This window comes from Hetaerina americana, unplaced genomic scaffold, assembly GCF_022747635.1.
Source record: "Hetaerina americana unplaced genomic scaffold, ioHetAmer1.1.p SCAF_10, whole genome shotgun sequence".
NCBI lineage: Eukaryota > Metazoa > Arthropoda > Insecta > Odonata > Calopterygidae > Hetaerina > Hetaerina americana.
Window position 1 is genome coordinate 54,773,958 of NW_027286070.1, and position 22,924 is coordinate 54,796,881.

Genomic DNA, 22,924 nt, shown 5'->3' on the forward strand with positions numbered 1-22,924 from the left:
AGTAAAAAAATTAAACTTGACTGACTTATTTCCAGGGCAAATAATAGGATGAAAGATCTTTTACTACACTAAAATCTCGAAAAACGAGGCAAGAATTTTCTTCGAATTCACAAATAAATACATGTGTCCTACACGAGCATTATGTCATTCACTGGGTTCTCAAAGTATATGTTCCAATAACGCTCAATAGAAATAATAGTTTGAAACAAATTAGTGAAATTAAAATTAACAGAGCATATTTATCACGTAATACATATCTTAAATAAAGAATTGAAAAAGCAGATTTGAGAGAAAAAGATTTTTAAATCTCAGCATCTAAATTTTGAATAATCACCAAAAAAATCCATTTGTTCCCTTTCAACAGGTTATTTACTTAAAATAAAGCGTATATTTCACTTAATATCACCACAATATTTAAAAAAATAGTCAAATAAACTCATAAGGAGAATCTGCTAAGACTAGGAAAAAGTCGGAACCCTTCATCACGTCAGCAGATGATACAAACTAGTGCTTTTATTAATTGCTCCTTGAATTGAAAATCTTATAGAGTTTCCATTGCATTAAATATAAATTTATGTTATGAGTAAATTTAAATGACACCTCCAGAAAAAAATGCCCCAAAAATTGTTCCAATAAATATGAAATGGAGGGGAATTAATAACATTAATAGAAACAGACAGTGTCCATGATCGTAAAAGACTGGTTCTTTCCACGACTGAAAATGCATATAGATTAATGAATAAATACTTAACCTATTGTTATTAGCAAAATCAATTAATTAGCGTACATGTAATTGTACATGTAGCGTACATGTTATATCATTGTACTCTTTTTTAATACGTACATCGTAGGGACAAATGCTAAAGAGATGATGAAAGAAAACATTACTTTCCCATAAAATGGGTCCTCAAATTGTCTTCTATGATCATGAAAGATTTCCACCATGCCACGCCAGAAACTGCGTTATTTACCAAATACTATAGAGTAACATTATTACTTTTCACTTTTTATGTGAATCGACAATGATGACAATTTGATTATTTCAGCCATTGTTCCTTACAATTTAATCACGTTTTTTCAAAGGATCAACTGGTGTTACGATCGTATGAAGAGCACGTACGAAAGTGAGTCACAACTGAAGCGCATCATGATTGAGTGAAGCTTCCAAATGGACAACGAAAGAAAAAAACTCCACATGGATAAAATGAACGTGTTGGATAACACCAGGGTTGCAACCAATGTCAAAGCATACAGCTGAACTCATCGAGGGAAAAAATCCTCGGCGCCACTAATTTCCCCTTGGTCGCTGCTCCTCTGATACAAGAAACTCAATGAATGAAGTATACCACAACGCCGTGCGCTCCATATCAACGAGTTCCCACGAGGGAAACCAAAGATTAGGATCATCTTCTCTCTCGTCCTCGTAGGAAGCCCGTGAGACCTGGGAGGAAACAGGAGGGAGCGAAGAAAATAATAAATTAACCACGGGGCATGGCAACAAGGGGGCAGGGGGCAGAGAGAGGGGAGGAACGGGGAGGAACAGAGCAGGTATTGGGCGAGAGGGGATGGGTGGCGAGGGGGAGATGCCCTCCCTTGGAAATTGGAGGCAATGAAGACGGAAAACGTCAGGGAGACAATTATTGCCGTGAAACGGCGCCCCCCACTCCCACCCCCTTAACGTCCCCATACATCCCCCTGCCACCCCACGAACCCTCTCTTTCGCTCGTCTCCTATCTCTCACCCCCTCACAACACTATCCCCCACCCAAACGCTCTCTTATCCCCTTCAAGGTTAGGAACACTTCTCTTTTCGGGTCGGAGAGTGACGGGAAGGCGCGGGGGCGGGGAGAGTGGAGGGAGGGTATCGGAGACGGGAGAGGGGGTGAGTCGCGTGTAGACGGAGTCTTGAGAGAGGTGAAGAATCGATTAAGAGGGGGAGGAGGAGGGAAGTGGAGAGGGATGGATCGTGGGTGAAGGGAGGAGAAGAATAGGGGGGAGGAGGGAGGTTGTGGGGGGGGGAGAATGAAGAGGGGTCCAGGAGAGAGGAGAGGCTGCAGGGAGTCTCATCTCCTTCTTTCTATGTCCCCCTCCCCTTTCGAAAAATCACCCCGTCAATCCCCTCAGCCACCCTTCCCCCTTTCCCTGGCCTCTCTTTTTCGGTGTAATGACGTCATTAAAAGAGGACGGAAGTAAAAGGGGATATGGCTGTAGGAGTGGAACGCCGATCGGAGCAACGGAGAGATTGCGTGTGGTGGCAAAGAGGGGGCGGAGGGTGGATACATAGGAGGGGAAGGAGAGAGGCAGAGGTGGGAGGGATGAAAGGCGGAAGTGGAGAAGACAAAGCGGGGGGGAGGGTCGTTAGGGAGGGGGAGGAGGTTTCGGACGGAGGCGGCTGGCTGTGCGTGGCTTGGAGGGTATACGCTCTCATCTACCTCCTCCCCACAGAGGAGAGATCCGAACAAAGCACTCTTTTAGATTAAAGGCTTAGGGGACTAGATAGGAGCAATTGTTCATTTCTCGCTCCACACGGTGAATAAGAGATATCCACGTTTTGAAAAAAATACGAAAAAAATTAGTGCATTTTAAGCTTTGGGCACGGAGAACCGCGCTCTTCCAGGTGGGGAAATAGACATTGCAGCTATCTGCTGTGAAAACGAAGATGCTCAAGTATTCTTGTGTGTGTCAAGGGTCAATTGCTGCAGCAAGGAGAGTGTAAATATTTAAAGATTAAAGCATCTTCGAGGTTGGTAATTCTCGACGTTTTTCCATTTCAAGATAGAAAAAAAATCCATTCACCTTTTCATAATTATTTTTTAGAAAATTTTCTTTGAATTGAATAGAAAATACTATATAATGAGGTAAGAAAAAAATGCGATCTGAAGATCAATGTATTTCTAATTACATGTAACAAAAATAGTTCGTACCTACAGGAAAATCGTTACATTTTGGTATTATTATTGAAAAAATCGCGTATAATTCTGTGATTTGAATGTGATAAAACGATTTATCTATAATTTCTCATTATTATCTAAATAAAATAATTCTTCGATGCATAATTGACTCAATTGCCTGAAACAGAGTGATCATGTGAAGAATGGAGATAAGTTGAAACACTTTATTATCCTGCTAGGATCAAAATTTACTATCTGCCTTCCCTAAATCATCCTTCCTTGACTGATTTATACTAGGAACTATTTTAACACTTATTGATCATTTGCATAATTTTTTAGATGCTGTCCATGCTTAAGCAAGTATATGAAAATTAAGACATATTCTATTGGACATTATGATGCTGTCGGGATGCATTTGGATTTCACATTTGAGATATTCCGTCTTACGTATATTATAATCAAACCTTAGGTTGGTTGTGATACTTAAGACCTTGTTAGGTCAGCTTATCCCAAACCAATACTTCTCTAGGCATGCAAAATACATTCAGAGTAGAGGGGGTGGTTGATTCCGTTGTGACATCATGCGATTTCTCAGGTAGTTTTAGCCACCAAATGAGATACATGTGGTTTCTTAGATGGGTTTGACCAAATATGTCAACCGGTATTTTACCCTGGGACCCTCAGGTAAGATGTCATCAAATGTACGCCTTAGGCTTACACGCCGCTGGAAGTGAAATTTCGAATATTCAATAAGATTATCTAAGGCGTATTTTCACTCACAAAGAATCGAGGTACAGACCATTATTTCCCATCAAAACTAAACTTTTAGGTGCAATGCTCAACCCCTTGACAAAAACTCAACGTTAATGTACCCAGTACCATATCAAAATCTCTCGAGATGTATTATAGCATGATACTTGAGAGGTTTTTGAATGTTTACAATCGTAGTAGCACTAATATGTAGTCATTTTCCAAAATAATGTAACAGCTGTAAACTGAAAAAATGGCAATTGCAACATATCGCCTGCCAAGGAAACGCATCCTATTCTAAGCAAACTTTTCCTTGATCATTACGAACATTCTATTTTGTTTTACGAATAAAATCAGTGCGGTTGATCTTCCATTGTGACAAGCTATAAGTAATCCTCTCTGGTGATAGACCTACTCTCACGCTGAAAAGCTTGAAATTAAATAGTTACACCAGGTTTAAAATCAAGAAAAAATAATCACAACCCTGCAAAACTATAATAATCAGAGGACCTCTACCCCTTTCAAAAATTCCGTCTCCCTCCGGTCTCTGTGAGAAGAAACCACTACTAAAGGAGAAGAATTTGAAGAGGAGGAGAGCGACGAAACCAATCGACCCCAGACACTGGATCAAGGGAGATGAGGGGGGGATTTATTGAGAGTAGGAAGGGTGAAGGAGAACAAGGGAGAAAGAGGAGAGGGGTGAAGTGTGTGTGGGGAAAAGACCGAGAGTGACACCGAAAGCGGACTGGTAAGGAAAAAGTCGGTGGCGGTTCGAGTCGGGAAAGAACACCCTCACCCTCGGACAACGATATCTTCGGACGGGCTGTCCAAAATACTGGGCGGGGGAAGGGGCAATAATCGACTTGTCAAAACTCGGGATTAAAGGGGAAGAAAGAGAAAGAGAGAGAGGGAGAGGGAGATGGGTTTAGGAAGAAAGGGGGCATCTGGAAGAGAACCGAACTTTTCTTTGGCCTTATGCCTTATCCTCCAACCTCCTGGAAAGAATCATGGGTGGGTACCTCTCCAGCTCTCCTAGACTCCCGCCCCCCTACACTCCTTCTGCATATTTTATCTCCCCTTCCTCCCTCCCTCACCCTCAACTCTCCCGACGGCTGAGGAGGCAATCAAATCGGAGGAGAAGCACACACTGTCCCTCCCAACCTCCCGCTCGACTTCCAAACACCAATTCTCTTTCCTTTCCCTAACTTTATCCTAGATCCCCTCCCGGGCAGAATTTTCGGAATTCGGAGTCCTCATAATTAAATGCCTGAATTTCGAAAGATAATGGCAGTTTTCCTGGAGCCCCCGAGCCAGACTGCCTGTTAGTACTTCCTCTTCCCCTTCCCTATTTTCTTTTTCATGTGTCAGCCTCCCGCGAACTCCGCCCGAGTTTCTGGATCATTTGGTACTGTGCCTTATTCCACTAAATTTTTGGCACCCTTTTTCAACAGCTTATCCGTGCCATAATTTTGAAAACGTGTATATGTTACCTTGGTAGGCAACTTTTCTCTTCATCACTATACTAAATATTTTTCCATTTATTTTCAATAAATGGAAAGTTATGTTAGAATTCCATACGACTTTTCATAGCAATTTATTTTCACAGTGCGTCTCCCCTCCAAATTTGTGGGGAATTTATTAAGCTAACACCAAAATATTTATCGCTGATTACTTTTATCTCTGCGCTGGAACTGGGTGAATACATGGTTAACATTACTAAGTTGTAGGCCGAGAGAAAACGGTTAAACTGAAATCGGAGATCCAATCATCTTACCATACCCTGAAATAAATCTTTTTACTCCCCTCCCTCCTCTCCATAACTCTCTTAACTCAAATAACTCCCTCCCTCTCCATCCACGGCGAAGTGTAAGAATGTACCCAAACGTCTCAATTTCCGACAAATAAAGCAATTTGAATGGATATAATTCCGACTTTCTCCCCTCCCCCTTGTATACCCACCGGCTCCCACCTCTCCTCCCCCATCCACCAATTCCCCAATCTCCCCCAGGGTTCAATTCAATAAGGAGTGGTCCCGATTTCGTTCAAATAAAGTCGTTTGTCCGTCTCTTTCCCTATCCACCACTACCTTTCCGCCGGTCTCTTTTGCTCTACCGTTTCATCCTCCGGGCCTCCCTCGCTCGCTCTGTAATCCCTCCTCTCAACTCCCAGTGCGTTCACTTTCTCGGAAAATATATGAGGCGTAAGTGATTTCTCAAACTTCCGGGGACACAAATCATAAATTTATCGTGTTCGGAGAACAACGCCTTGGAAATAATAGTGGCACAAGGTCTAGAAAAAAAAATTCGGAAACGTAATCAGAATGAAATCCCTCGGTAAAGGAAGTCGCATTAACTCCGAAAGAAGAAAAATGTCCAGGGTTCATTGAAATTTCCTTCATTTATACCTCATATAATAAATCAGGTAAGTTTACCTTTATGCCTCTGAGAGTATATAAACCTAATGGACTACGGCTTGAACACACAGGAGACTCGTGATAAAAATGTGCCTGAAGTAGAGCTGCCTCAGATTCCATTCATGCTGGCCTCAAACTTCATGAACATGCGTCATGGTACGAACTCTGGCAATTTTCCCATTTCAGTTTTTCACATGCATTTAATGTAATAGCCACATGTATGAAAAAATATTTACCGTATTCTGCCTGTTTCGAATACTTAATGTGAAAGACGCAATTCCAGGGCGAATATTTGCTTTTATGCGATAAATACCAGCCAAGTGAAGTAGCTTTATGTGAGAAACATAAAACAGAATGGCTGATGAGGAAAAAGTGAAGCGGAAACAGCTCACATGCTAATTAAAGAGAATTTTATTCATTTTTATCCAATATTATAGGACAAGCGTCTTATTGAGGTTTACGCTCAATTTTTTTCAAGCTGGAGGTACATGGCAACTAGAGGTGAACAAGACCTTAAAATACATTATTGAATCGTGTTTTCATAGATTAAAAACACATATGATATCAATATTTTGACACCAAAGCATTAAACTGACGGTTAGATATTGTCGACGTAATTTGAGTTTATATCCTATTACTGGTGTTTTTCATAGGTAACTATTGACGTGATAATCATGTGTTATTATTTTTATTAAAATTTCTCCGTTTCATTTTCTCTTTTCTATTGATACAGAAAATGATAATAATATAGCTCAACACCTAAGCAATATATGAATAAATTACCGTGATATAAGATTTATATAAAATATATATTCCCCATTAGAAAAAATCGTACTCCAATATCATAAATATCAATGGGATTAATAAATAAAGCAACTAGTTTCATCATAAATTTCCAAGTCAGTCGGAAAATGACAGATGCTACTTCAAAATTCTTGACATGGCAAAAATAAACTTCTAAAATGAACGCTTAATTCATTTCATTGAGAAATCTAAGCAGCAAAATGTGGATGTCGATTATGGGTCAGAGGAATTTGTCAACTAGTTAAAATATAAAGCGAAAGAAATATAGAATATAAACTGAAATATGGGGATTGTAGAAAAAAGACAAATAGAGAGAAAAAACTGTGCGGAAGGTGAATCATCTCAGAGAAATGTTTTCGATTAGCAAAAAATCAAAAATTGGTGAGAGAGAACGAAGAACTGGTACAATGAATTGCGGCAGGTACTTTTATATATCACAACATTCGTTATCATTGAATGCTAAAGAAATGATTGAATGCAAAATTGAATGCATTCTCGTACTATCACACATTAGGAATCAAATGGACACTTGTATGGGGTCGTTTCCCATTGGGATCAGCGAGGATGATGGGTACAGAGCTACGTAAAGTATGATGAGAATGCTACAAGAAGAGGGAAGCAGGGAAAGAGAAGCACGGAGAGACAGAAAGAGAGAGGGACGGAGAGGGACTAGCGAAAGGGAGATAGAAGTAAAGTTTAATGGATGCAAAGGCCGTCCCTTTTTTTCCCCTCCAGCACGGGAAGGGAACTCGAACCCGCTGGGTGCTTTCTTCGCGGAGATCCGATTTTTTTACCCACATTTTTTAACCCCTTCCTTACTTTCCTTTTATATTTATTTCGCCCGTTTCTTATTTTCGAGAAGCAAAAGGGTTGAGAAGAAAGAGAGGGAGATAGGGGGGTGGGGGAATGGGAGGTCTGGTGCGGGGTGAAAACGCGGGATGGCTCGTACTTAAAAGGTAATGGGGGAGAGAGTGAGGGGTGGAGTGGGCGGTGGGGAGGGCGGACGAGGAGGAAAAGCGAGAAACGAGAGAGCGTGGGGGCACAAACACACGCGCGCGCACTCACACACTCACACACATACAAAAAGACGATCAATCGACAATCGATTGGAATAAGCAAACCAATAGTGAACGCGATCTTCCCCATTCCTGTCTCCATCTCCCCCGCCGCCGCCGCCTCCCACGCAACATCCACCCTTCCCTCTCCCCCGCCCCCACTTGCGCCCCATTTCGCTTTCCTATTCCCCATCCCCCTCATCCAACCACCCCATAAGTATCCCCCGCTCCCATTTTCCCCCATCGGCATATTTCCCGCGGCCGGACTCGTGGATTTAAAGAACTGCCCGATCTCAGGGTCCCTAAACATACGCTATTTAATATTCTTCTCATGATCAGGAGGTTTGAGAGCGGAGTTGGTGCGCCTGGTGCGAGGAATATTAAGGGCATTATTGCACTTAAATTCGACGTTAACTGAGTGAAGCACGAGTTTCGTATTTAAGATATATATTGCCTCTCTAGCGCATTTGTTTTCGCGGAGAGGTGAATACAGGCCACGATAATCTGCTCTTAAATTCCTTGAATATTAATGATTTAAATTACATATTGTTATATTTTATTCGTTCACTAGTGTTTTTACATTAATAGTCTGATTAAAATGACAAGACTATAGACATTATATACGGCATGTAGGATCAGGGGACCATAACAATGGTATATACCCTTTCCTCCCAATTCGACCAGAATGAATAGTTTCGGTAGTATATTTCTTTCTTGAATCCCAGAGAACCGTATATATATATACGGCCACCTTCTTCTTCCTGTTCTTTTATTGTCATTAAAAACTTCTATTAATATGTGTGAACTTTGGATCTTTTCCACACGTGGAATATATTGTTTTTACGGCACATATGTGCCTGTACATGTGTATCAAATATAGCGTGTAGCAAATATGTGTGAACTTTGGATCTTTTCCACACGTGGAATATATTGTTTTTACGGCACATATGTGCCTGTACATGTGTATCAAATATAGCTGTGGAGTGAAATCAAAGTAATATTATTTCTCAGGACGAGTCTCATGGAAGTCCAGAGACTTATTTCAGCTCTCCAACGACGGAAGAATAATTGAAACGCCGAGACATCAAAGGCATCATCCGATTACATCGATGTGTAAACAATGATATCGAAGAGCATCGAATGAAAATCCTCCATCGATCATACCGATTTCTCTTTTCGATTCCTTTGCAACGCATTCGGAGCATGCGCGCTATCTCCCGGAATCTCTCCACACTTCCCCGACCCAACCACACGCCCATGCCCGTCCAATTCACCCTACCCACCAAAGTCCACACAAAACACATGAACACGCACACACACAACAAAAAACAACCATATAGGCTGCTTTCGAAGCGCCTCATCCCCCTTCTCTTTTTCGGTGGGGTGTGTGTGGGAATCTGCTCTCCTCCATCCCCAGGCTTCCCTCCACCCCGCCTCCCGCACCGCCGGTGGGCAAGCCACCGTCACTCCCCTCGCTATCTTTCTCCGCCCCCCAAACCCCGCTCGGACCCGACACCGTCCCAACCGCACGCTCAACTGGACTCACACCACTCCGCAAATAAGGAACCCTTTTACATTGTCCATTGTTGACTGGACAGGGAGCAGCTCCCGCGTACGTGATGTTCCCGGGAAGCCTGAAAGGGGAGTTGGAGCCCGGGGAAGGGGAGGGGAGGGTTGATGGGAATGGTAGAGGCGATGGATGGTGGTTCCGATGGCGTATTTGAGGAAGGGCGGATGAAAAGGGTCAGATCTCGGGGAGGAGGGATGCCCTTTGGCAAGAGAAATCACTGAAGCCAGACGATTATGCCAACTAAATCCTACTTTTCATACGCACAATAATTTAAAGGGAAGTGATATTTCATAAGAATGACCCTGGGCTCCTGACCGCGGTTCGATTCCCGGGCACACCCTTGTTGTTTGCTTTTTCATGCGCCAGCTCTTCCTGGGATACCACTCGTGGCACGTGGAGAGGAAATTGACCCCGTTTACTTATTTGCGAAATGTACATTGAACTAAGCGAACTCTATTATCACCTATTAAATCAAGCTGATAGTTGATTTCTGTGGTTATCTATTGCTGTGCTAGTGACTGTATCACATAACAAACATTACTGAAAATGGAAACGGGGAATTACCATAACCCCAGGACCTTAAGATGGACGCACATTTGATTTCGAGTCCTGAAAACTATTAAAGCAGAGCCGCTGGGCCGTGAGTTGTGCCCGGGAGTTAGAGAGGTAAGGCTCCCTCGGTTATCATTACGCAAAACCCTTCCCTAGCGGAATTGACAGCAGTAGCAAAGAAGAAGATAGAAGAGAACCGAAACAAAGTAGGAACTTGAAATGATAATGTTTAGGACGGATAAATTAGAATTAGAAAATTAGAAAAATAATTACGAACGTGGAAGAAAGGAAACAATTGATAGTGATTGGGGATTAAGACGCGGTCGCGTGCGGAGGGAAAGGTGGAAGTGAATAAGTAGACAACGGTTTTGGAGTAAGGAATGACCGCGGGGTGAAAATAACAGAGTTGTGCTGCAGGAATAGTTTAATAATGACAAAAATTACCCAGACATTTAAATACGTCGAAAATGGTCGGGTATTCATAGAGAAATAAGCTGCACTACGTTGTGATTAGACAAAGATTTAGGAAATATTTAATTGATTCGCACAGTTTCCTGGGAGCTGATGCAGATTCAGATCATAATTTAGTGCTAATGGAATGTAGCATCAGTTTCCAGAGGATAGAACAGGGTATAAGGGTGAGGAAATTGAATGTAGAAGCATTCACCGGGACGAGAAAAGGGAGTAGTGTGGACTGGGACACAGGTATAATAGAAGAATACTGGGATCACATTAAGAAAGTGACATCGAAAGCTGCAATATAACTATAGATGCATGAAATAGAAAAGAACAAAGAAACCATGAATTACCGACGATGAATAAGATTATTGCGGGAAGCAAATGGAAGAAAATGAGAACAGAATAATTTTAAAGGCAGCAAACAAAATAAACAGGCATAGTCGGGAGACAGATACGGTGAAGAAAGTGTAGTGGATGAAGCAATGAGGGAAAATGTAAAGTTAACCGAGGAAAGGTGAAATTAGAGTGCTGTACATGAAGGTGAAAGAACTATCAGGTAGTAACAAGGAAAAATCCGCGGGCACTCTCACTGTTACCTCAGGAATATTATTTATTAAACCCGCAAAGGTTTAAGAGCAATGAGTAAGGATATCAGGGCAGCAAGTTTAGACATAGAGAATGGTACACATTTAGTTACGGACAAGTTGGGCCCAGGCATACATGATTACAAAATAGAAGGGCATTAAGGGAATTAAAATCGAATTAGGCTGTGAAAATCGGTAACATCCCTCGTCAACTAATTAAGGATTTAAGAAAATAAGGAAGGAAGAGTTTATATGAGCTAATTTGTAGCATTTAGCAAGTGAGGACATTGAAATAAAGATTTCTTAGATCAGAGTTAGCTCCCACCCCAATGTAAGGAAATACAATCATATGGGAGAACTACGTACAGAATAATCAGAATGATTTTGCACGCTGCTGAGGTGGTGCTCAGGATCATCAGCAATAGGATGGAGGCGAGAGCAAGGGATTACTTTCGGATTAATCAGTCTGGGATCAGAAAGGGGCGAGGCACGCTTGATGCCATAGCAGTAATGAGGTCACTAGGGAGAGAAAAATAGAACACAATCAGGGTTTATTCGTCCGTTGATAGTTTTCAAGAAGGCGTGCAATTTAGTGAACTGGGTGGAATTAATGAATTTATTGTATTAAATATGAATACAATGCAGCGGTAAGTGACTGAACCGTTACCTGTACGCGTGTCGTACTACTAAGGTGCGTGATGTGAATGGAAAGTCGGAATCGGAAGTGCTAGGAAGAGAGGTAATAATGAAATCTCCAATATAATCCGTGCTAGTCAACGTATACGTGGAGGAAATGGTTAAAAAGGTGTACGGTGAACTGGATATACGAGGAATGAAAGTGGGTAAGCAATTCATAAAATCAGGTTTGCGGGTGATCATACTTTGTAAGACAGTCATTCAAGGGGTTGCAATTATTGCTGCGCGCTTTAGAAAATCAGTGTATGTAAAATGTACACGGTAATACTGGTAATAGTTAACTGTAATATTTTATAACTCGGTAGACTACTCGCAATAATATTTTTTTAAATATTTTCTCCTAAATTTCATTAATTTATCGAAATGTTTTCTGAATTTTCAAAAAACAACTCTAGATACAAGTAAAGGAAAACGGAATTTCATATTTATTTTTAAATAGCACAGGAAATAAATCAGAGTACTTGGAAAATTACTTTACTTATCTCAAATATTAGTATAGTGAATCGCCACAAAAGCAGAAAACTTCACTCTCACGAATTTTGCTTTGAACAGATTTTCTTACAATTTTTGGGATTTGTAATAAAATTAGATCCTTTACTTCACTTTTAAAATGAGTATGATTTTTTTCAGAGTGAGGTTTAAAGTTAGCCTATCAGCTCATAAGCTAAAAAATTACCACCTATTTTTCAAGCTTCTTAAATTAACGGCTACGTTAGATGGAGATGAAAGTTTTCATTTAAAAGAGCAATCTGAAGAAAATTACAAGATTCACTCAGACCGTAGTACCACTTAAATCAATAATGGGAGTTGCAAAAAAAATACCATATTCAAGAGGCCTGCTCAACAAATTCAATATGGTAAGAAAAACAAGAATGAAAGAATGAAGATGATTACATTTTTCACGCGAAATAGTGCACGTCTCATTCGGCTTAATAAGAAAATTTGCCCACTTCCACGAAATGCTGTCAATTAAAATCACATCAGAAGACTGATGTAGATATTTTACGCGCAAGTTAGCCAATCGCGTATTAATGGAATTGTAAGATTCTATACTCTAGATCCAGCGGGAAAGAGAGCGGGATTGGCACCACAAAATGCATCGAATGAGAATCGACAGTAAATAAAGTCACATTCGCTTATAAGTTGGAAACTGGATGGGTTGTGAGAAGAGAGAGAAACGGAGTATGCATAGGATTTGGATCGAGGGAGAGAGAGAGAGAGATGTTGGAGGGAGAGTGAGAAAGAGAGGCGGACTTTTAATGAATGCGGCCAACGCCGCCGCATTTACTGCTCCGCGAGCACCGCAGCCGACCGACCGAACGAATGAACATTAATACATACACGGACGATAAACCATTGCCAGCGGCGATAAAAATGAAAACTCAATTAATTACGCGGAATTCGCTTTTGCGCGACACGGGAGAGGAGTTCGACACAATGCAAAGTTCCGAAGCGGTGTATAGGCGTCGCTGTTAGGGAATTTTTGTGGATGGAGGAGGAGGAACTTGAGCATGGGAGAGGAGTTTAGACGAAACTAAATGCTTTAGGGAACAGACCGTGGGAGGGAGGACATAGCTATGGCGTCAAGGCAGACATAAACTTGGCTTGGGTGTAGTATGATGCTGGAGGAATATACAAGTTCACGGGAGAACGCATTGGTGTGAGAGATTTATTCACAGCTAAACTAAACCGGTTTATACCACGTGTAAAATTATCATTAACGAAGACAATCAACACCTGAAGTACCTATACACCAACTCAGAGATGGCTACTATTTATTAAAACTAGTTTACTTTAAGGGATTCCTGTACCTCAGCGTTTATTAATTTGTAATATTTATGCAAAGAAATGTCTCCGGCTATCGATGAAGTTGAAGACATATCCACGAGAATAGGCCATGTGAACGCGTGTGATGGCCAAATCTAGTGTCACCCAAACGATTAATTCCAGTGCATTTAAAATGTTAGTCAAAAGTATTCACACTCCCATAAAAATCAATAAATTAAAGGGTTGAACGCCAATGAGGTCAATTTTTGAAAAATATTGCAGATAAGTCTGCTCTGCATAGATAAATAGATAGTGGTATTTATTTCGGGGCGAGATTGAGACTATGGATTCAAACAGACGAAAATAAAGTTTCTTGTTTTACTTTGAGTTACTCCTTCATTATTGTGATAGATATATGTATAACATTGCGTTTACACTCGTAAATATGTAAAACTAAATTTATAATTCTATCATGATACAGGTGGTAGTATGTGAATGAAACTATACACGTAACATATCCTAGTGGACAATTTAAACGCTTAAATGTTACATAAAAAGCTGAAACGTCCCATATCTAGGCCCTTTCTTCACTGTGTGTCACCTATCTATGCCATATTTTTCCTTTCAGGATTATTCCCGCCCGGTAACCTGTGTATGGGCTGTTCAACAATCTCTGTTTTGTTATCTACCCAGCTTCTTTTCTATTAGTCCTTTTTCACATTTATTTTTCAAGAGATTCCACTATATATTTTTCTTCCTGCATATTTATTTTAAAAACAAATAAGTTGAACGAATTGGCATGTACAAAAGTATCAAAATTTGAGATTTCCTATGCCTGTACTCACAATCCAAGTTATTACTTCCACCTGTACTGTAATTATTATTTAGCTTCCTATATAAATGCAGAATAAGTAGAGGCACAAGCTAAAATTCCATTTTACTTCTAAAAGGGTTTTGTTCTTCCTGTTTTTCAGAGTTAAATTCTCACATTCCTTTACTCTTATAGGTATGCTTTGCCATGAAACAATTACTATCATAGTCGAGTAAACTCACTCACACAGAAAATAAAGCCTTTCGCTTTATCGTACTTTTTCTTCATGCCTTTAAACTACAAAATTCTCTTTCATTGTGTTCAATTTATACATGTATTCATTTCGCTTCCGATTATCAAACATTCTTCTTAATACTAAAGCATGCAGGGGCTTAATTTCACCAATATTTGCCAAAATTTCGCTTTACCCTGCTTTTATTTCCTTCTCTTCCTCTATTGTGTGTAACTTCCCTCATTTTCCCCTTTATTCGGCTAGTTTTCTCCATTCCCTATTGTCATATTTCAAAAGCCTCCAATGTTACCTCATCCTCTTTCCTCTAAAGACGAAATTAATGAATAAGGTAACGCTAAGCTCCATTTCTAAGTCTATACTAAACTTTTATTTGCACTTTTACTTAAAGTTTGTACTATCAATACCCCTAATATAAATTATGCTATCAAGTTTTTGGAGATTTTTTTCCCACCACCCAATATCCACATGTCCACACAATAATACACATATGGTTCCAAAAGATTAATAATCTTTTATTATGATAAATAATTTTATTTAATTAAAAAAAATAAATTTTAATAGAAGGCAATAATAATTTTATGGTAGTAAATAATTAGCTCAACAAGGATCTAAACTAAAAATAAAATGTACACGCTCAGCTATGCAACTCAGAAGATTAATGGAAGCAAGTTATTTCATTTTTCACTTCACATAAATATCTCACCATAACCGTTTCCTTAAAGCTATAAATTTTACCCCTGGAACTCACGAGGTAAACAAACGTCATCTCTTGACAATGGAATGCTTAGTTATTGCATAATGATACATAGTGGTTTTTTTTCTGTTGCAGCTGCTTGACTTGATGATAAATTTAGAATTAATGTCTTTGTTTTTTTTAGATAGTTCGTCAAGAGACTTTTATGCATAAAATTCACGGCTGGAAAAATAAGATGGATATTTCTTGTTACATTCCATTAAAATGGACTGAAACGTCAATTATATTAGCGACATCTGATAACTTTGTTTTATATTTCACTAGCTTCACTGTTCTCATTCAGGGAATGATAAATGCATGCATTAAAAGAAGCTTCATTGATTAGGGCTCGAATTTTTTTTTCATCACTATTCAAAGTTCCATCACAAGCTTAAACACTTATCAATACCGTACTTAATATATAATTATTATTGGTGAGCGTGAACAGACTATTAAGAATTTTGGATAAAATATAATATAATATTCTGGATACAGATACACCGGCTAAAATGAGAAATTAATAAAATAGCTTGAAAAATATATATTGCGGGCAAACGACTCAACGTTAAGGCTGCGTCACTATATTCAAAGAGGGAGAATAGACTGAGCCTCAGGATGAATGCGCCTAGCTTCATTTGAAGATATTGCTAATAAAAACACTATCATCATGTTGCCATCTTATCATCATTTCCTGGTGAATGACTGTGCTGGAGGTAAATGACTCGCTAAGCAGAGTTTTGACAGAATAAGGAGCATAAAGGAAAATACAGTTGGGGATATTTACATTTCCACTGGAGAGCGTCGGGTGTGTTTAAGGACTTAATCGAATACACAAGGCCAACGGTGAGGGAGGGAGAGAGAAAATAAAGAGAGGAAAATGGGCTTCTAATCAGGCGCACGATAGCATTATAAAGAGCCTCGACGGAATCTCCTCGAGAACTGGTGGACAAAGGCAGGAACAAAGCTGGCAGGAGTAGATGTGGAGCGTTGGACCGAGGTAGGGGTGGGGCCGGCCTGGGAATTTAAAGGGGGGACGGCCAAGGAAGCGGGCAGAGCGAAAGGGGGAAGCGAGGGAGAAGGGGAAAACGGACGAACGAACGGGCTGGTTAGGGATAAGCGGGGAGGGGCGAGGGTTCGCGGGCGGAGGCGGCCCCTTCCAGGATTTAGAGATACAAGTGTGACAGACGGAAGGAAGACTGAAGCGAAGGCCACGGGGTCCTCGGTTCCATCAATAACACCAAGCCGATCCGGTAACGGAATTATTACAACCATGGGAAATAATTTTTTTTAATGCCATATAGTAAAAACTCCTTGAAGTTTTCCATGACCGCGACTTGATCCCTGATCACGCCATTGTCCGTCGGTTATGATAAACGACTGAACTAAGAGGTTATTTTCTTTCAACGCAGATACGACCAAGATTAAATTTGAGCAAATCTTTGCTCATTACTGCTTTAATCAGTAACACGAAGAAACGCTCCAAGTGAGTCACCACAGCTATTAGTATATCCAGATGATAAACTCCCAATATGGAATTCTTTAGATACCAACGAATACACGAAAAAAATCATCAACTTACGCGGAGTGTGTTGATTAATGATAATTATTTGGTTTATTGACCGTTAAAGATTAATCGATTGACTCACGAATATTTCTCAATTTATTTGGGGAAATTGCAATTATCTTGTTGAAAATATTCTCAGGGACGCCACTCGGTAAACGAAAGATAAAGGGCACACAAACAGGGCACGATGGATCTCTTTGTTAGTATTATTCACTGAAAAAACCTTCAGTCATATATACGATTGAGCAGTGTGCACTGCTATTTTCTTCGTGCAAAAATTCATGAAACCAATGATTACCTGTCCCATTATTATTCACGAAGAGCTCGACATGGGGAACTTTTTATGGACATTAAAATAAGATTAAAGGCTTAAACGAGAACCAAATCTATATGCACTGATAATTTGTTAGGTAATTAAAAAATACTAATAACTCGAAGAACTGACAAATAATTATGGCTGAGTAGAGGCCAGAAGATGACGCGTATTTTGAGGCTGTAGTACGACGTATTTTCTTCGATATAGCAATTCATTTAGAGGAGGGAGGGGAGACAGAGTGTGTGGCGGAGGAAACTCATGAAAAAAAGTTCATCCAAGTCTTTCGGATCTCTAAAGACATTATATGCGGCTCACAAAACACGGATATTTGGTCTAAATATACCCATAAAAGGAATAAAACAAACATTACTAAGGGGGGAAAGAGAGCGACAAAACTGGATCACGAGCAAAAACCCAAGCGACAAGATTGAACAGCCAGCGCAAGGGAGTCGCTTGCGAGACGCTAGTGTTCATTTCAAACTGTTTCATTCACGCTTGAAAGAGATTTCCAGTGGACGCGGCTATTGCGAGACGATGACGAAATGCACGAGGGGCGATTCAGGCATCAGAAAACGTCGACGACGGGAAGCTGTAATAAGTGCGAATCCCTACAAAACAAAAAGGAGCTCTCTGCTTTCCGAGAGCGCAAGATGGTCCGATGAAATCCATTTTCACCTAGTCTCGTACACAACTTATTACTGATAAGCACCATTAACTACGCCATTGTTACCTAGCTACTATTACCATGTTTGATTTTCCATACAAGTGATACCCACAATACTTGGGAAAGTCAAGTAAATTTTGTTGAATAAGGAGGACAAAATATTTAACGGGTGAAAGGCGCATATACCTCCTACTCGAAAGCTGAAAGGAAATTTAGCGTCAAGCCACTTATCAGACTATTGAACATAACAAGAGCGTTCAGCATCCACAAGTTTAGAAGACCTACCATCTCCGAGCCCTCCGCTCCTCTCATAGCCTCTTGTTCTCGAAGACCGATTTTCTGAAAGCGAAAGAGAGAGAACGTTAAAAAATGTGAAAAAATATAAAAATTATTGCATTAGATTTGCGTCAATTACATTAAAACAGGAAAATAAAGTATATAGGATGTCTGAAGTAAATAAGCGACGAGGGGATAAAATAAAATATGACCTTAATTAAACTTGTTATTAATTTCAATTCAATATAAGAAGGCTTTTTTATGTATAAACGAATAAATATTAAGCAAAATACATGTAAAGAAGGAGTTAATTATCCCCGTTCTATACTCTATGCAATAATGGATATTTAAACCCCAAGAAATACATTTAAAATCTACTGTAGACGAAATTGAGGAAGTAATTAGAGAGCATAAGAGATTCATTTCTCTCAGACATATTACCCTGAGAGTCGAGACAGAGACTTACAGTGGTTGATACTCGCAGTACGGAATTATAGTGTAAACAATCACTAATATAAAATTAAGAAAAATTATGAACAAGTTAGTAGTTTGGAATGGTTAGAATTATATCTATTATTTTTTTTCTAATGGCACATTATGTACAGGAATAGTGTTAATTTTTTAATTTATGTAAAAGTGTGTTAACCTTAAATTCTAATAGTGGTTTAACCATGCCAATTAATGCCAATATGGAATTATTCGCTCTGTCAGGATAATAACCGTTGAACAACACTGCAAAAAAATATTTGGTTCGGTCTAATACGTAATACTGATTCCCCTTGTACTTGGCTGTTGAATAATCATTTGATCTATCTTCATTGGTTCCCAATTGGTTCACGCGTATTAAAAATTGTGCATAAATTATTTGAACTACCTCTCTTTACCTTTTTCATCCTGTTCTTTCATTATTTCTTTTGATAATGCAAAATTGCTTTAATTCAATTGTGCAAATACCATGGATATATCGTAATATATCCACTCGTATCCAGCACTCCGTGCAGAAACATGCATGGGTGTTTTTGTTTCTTTCCCTTCTTAGAAATACAGTACTACGCACCATTTTCATATTTTGCTCGATATCTCACTCATTAAACCAAGTAACAATATTAATAGTATCATAAATGATTTTACACATAACTTTTAATCCAATGGAAATTCTCAGCAAATAACAATATGAACATTAAAATCTTTCACATAGTTAACCTTGAATCAGTTGACTTCAACTTACAAAACAATAAAATTATAAGACAATACTTGGTGGAACTGAAGCATACTTGAAATGAAAAACCTTTGTATTCCACACAATTAGAATAGTATTTTGTCAATTGCGGTTTTGACTCTATTGAGTAATTATCAATACAATAGGTATTTTATCTTGATAATAACGCGATAGCGGCTGATACCGTCGTCACATTATTACATTTTCATGGTGTGGAATATACTAACGTTTATATAAAGTTCAATCAACAATGAAACTGATTTCACGATTGGTATCACTTAAAGGCCCTCCAACAGTTGATATTTGTCTCACTAAATGGGCATTTTATGAGCTAATGACCTCATATTGATGGCCATTGTGGAATGTATATCATTGATACACTCGTAAATGAGGAAACGAGGATGAAAAGCAAGTTTCCTCGGGGGAAATAAAGGTGTCTCCTTAAAATATTGGAAGTACTTCCCTAAATTATTAATTTTACTCCACTTTCAAACAGAAGAATCACGCGATCGACCAGCAGAGCATAAACTAATATAGATTCAAATGGGACTATGAAGAGCTGTATTGCAGTAATCCAAGGAATTCAAATTGATGACTGACAACCCGATTAAAAAATTTGATTTTTCTGAAATTCCAAGAAACAGAAGATTTTCCTTTGGCAACTGTTAATTTTTATCATCACATCGATATTTAATGAGAAATTATGAAGAATTATGTAAGTATTACCAAAACTCTATGATAAAATATGAAATAAACACGAAAAACGTAGGCCATTGCGTGTGTTACTATTATTGCTATTTGATAAAAAACATGATACACCGCTTTTCGATTAAAAACATAACGCACGAAGCTATGAAATCAACAAACGTGGAAAGACTTAAAAACATCAGGACTAAAAAAAACGAAAATTTACGTTAAGCGCCGATAAAAGAACGCAATGGAAGGGAGGGCAATTAATGGAGAATGACGGCATTGTTAATATCCTCCGAGGGTAAAAGCTGGGTCAGAGATAAAAACTGTAATTACAGCTGTGGTGGGCGTAATGATAATGGTACGTGTAATGATGAATGGAGAGAGACAATCATTCTTGTCTACTGCATGTCCTAAAGTAAAATAAAAAAAGAGAAAAAATCGTATCTCCTTTAAACCTCAAGGACACAGCCTTCCTCGAATTTTGGGCAGTACGGAATAAAATTCCAAAAATAACCCTTCCTTTAGAATATGGGGCGGAGGTGGGGCGGAGATGATGAGGGAACCTTGCAGCGGTCGGGGAGAAGAGAGAACAGAAAAGGAGGGAGAAAGGTAGAGAGAACATGTGGGTATGTGCGAGACAGAAGGAGAGGTTGGTGGGTGTGCGGAGGGGAGGGGGGAGTGGGGGGGGGTAGAATGGAGGGAATAAAAATACCCGACGGTTCGACTTCCATTCGAAATAAGGAACGAAGGTTCAATTGAGCGGAAGCGGGAGACGGGGACGGGGAGCGAGTGAAAACAGTGGCGAAAAAAAATGCGAATAACGAAAATATCGATCGGGGGAGAGAGGGATTGAGTCGGGGAGGCGGAGGAAAGGGAGAGAGAGGCATTTGGAGTGGAAAAATAGCGAAAGGGAGTAGCGCACGGATGGAAAGAGAGTGGGGGTTGGAGGACGGGAGGAGTAGGGGAGGGGGAGGAAAAAAAGAAATCTGCGAGGAATCGTATTTTGCATGATTGGCATTCGAAGCGCCTTCTCTCTCTCTCTCTCGCGCCCCTCCCGCCCCCACCCCCCCAACGTTCACCGCGTCCCACGCTGACTGACTGAACCAGCGAGGTGCGCTGTGCGCGCCGCGGCGGTCTCGTCAACTACTCAATTGAATATTCAGGATTGGAGAGAGATGAGAAGGAGAAAAAAAGAGGCAGAAAAAATGGAGAGGGAGATGGAAGGGGAGCAAGGGTGATAAAGAACGAGATTTGGAAGAGGGAGAAGGGGGGAGGTGAGGTATATGGCGTTGATGACGTGTTTATTGTACGGGTCTCCATTCCGCGGGCCTTCGTTCGATTTCCCTGACAGCGAGGACTTTTCGGTGGGATTCCGCTCGTCAGTTTTTGTGTCGCGTGTGATGGGGGAAAGGACGGAGTTGTGGGTGGGAAGGACGGAATAAGCCCCGCAGTTCGTTATTGGATAAATTAAAACCGCTCTACCTCCGTGGCAAAGCTAGGATGCCACCGCTGTGCTTTCAAAAAAATTTGCAAAGGAAACACTTCACGGAGATATGCGTTCATGTGGAGCATTTTCCTACTTTTCCCACATATGCGAGATTGGTCGGGGAAGGAAATAGAGGAAAAACATTTGAATCAATGGAAGTCTGGAAACCACTTCAAGCGGAAGCATTCAATATATTGGACATTTGATCAAAACCATAAAAAATGGCCAATCCATGTATGTACGTACGGGGAAAAATCTTAAAGATGGCAATTTCCCGGGGCTGCAAATCACGTCTGATTGAAGTAGTGCAAGCGGGCACCACAAGATGTGAGCTGTACACTAAAATTGACCTTGTCTTGGTTCCAGGGCAGACTTAGATCGAGACTGCTCATAAGTTTGTAGATACTGAAACTAACCACGACCCGATTAGTCTGGAATCAAACAGCCCTACGTCTAAGAACATATCTTCCGAGAAAGGGAACGCCAAAAGAATTGTCGTTCGTCACGCCAAAATTACAGCATTTGAAACGGTATACTGGGTGAAAATAAAAGTTTAGATGGGGCACCAAGCACCTAAAAAAAATCCTCTTCATGGACGGCCAACTACTGAAAATGATTGTTACCAACACTATCGATCCAGGTAACAATTTGACGGTGCGCTCGCGTACCCAGAGCACAGATGTACATAAAGAAAAGAATATGATGAAATCATGAATTCTTATCCAATCCTATTTTAATGCATAAGGAAGGATGCAAGATAACTTCCTAATCAGGGCATTTCCTTAATATTAGTAAATTACACATCTCCATACCGGGAAGCTGCTTCAATTTAAGTTTGACCAAATACAATTATGGGTAATTTCATCAAGTTGGATGACATTAAAGGTCAGCATATCGAAGTATAGAGGGCATTCTCATTGAGTGATGGAGTGGTGCCGCAGGATAAGGGAAATAATAAGTCGAATAATACAGTAAATATGACGATGAGTTGAAGTGGGGATGCACATGTAACATTTAAAAATGAAGGAAATAATAATTTTCACATTTTTGGAAGCGCTATAAGTTTCCTTTTGTGCACCGTTTTGGAATACATTGTGAATGCCAATAAACTCAAATATTTCTATTGAAATATACGAGGGTCATCCGGAAAGTAGTACCCGTTCGTGAAATAAAAAGACAAAAGTAAATATTAACAAACATAAAAAATTTTATTTGAAAGAGGATACTTTAAACTACTTCTCAACATAATCTCCAAGCAAATTAAGGCATTTGTCATAACGTGTGACAAGTTTCTGTATTCCTGCTGCATAGTCCTTCGCCGCCAGCTCATTGAGATACGCGAGGGACCCATCTTGCACAAATTTTTGCA

The 22,924-nt window shown here is 39.9% G+C and overlaps 1 protein-coding gene across 4 annotated transcripts in view; it reads right to left on the reverse strand.

Annotated features, from left to right (window-relative positions):
* Positions 1 to 22,924, reverse strand: part of LOC139700136 (protein turtle-like) — a 744,763-nt gene that overhangs the window by 218,240 nt on the left and 503,599 nt on the right. For all 4 annotated transcript variants that reach the window (XM_071598677.1, XM_071598678.1, XM_071598679.1 and 1 more), the window contains exon 2: positions 18,167 to 18,220. The gene's annotated coding sequence lies outside the window, so the exon portion shown is untranslated. The remainder of the gene's footprint in view (positions 1 to 18,166; positions 18,221 to 22,924) is intronic.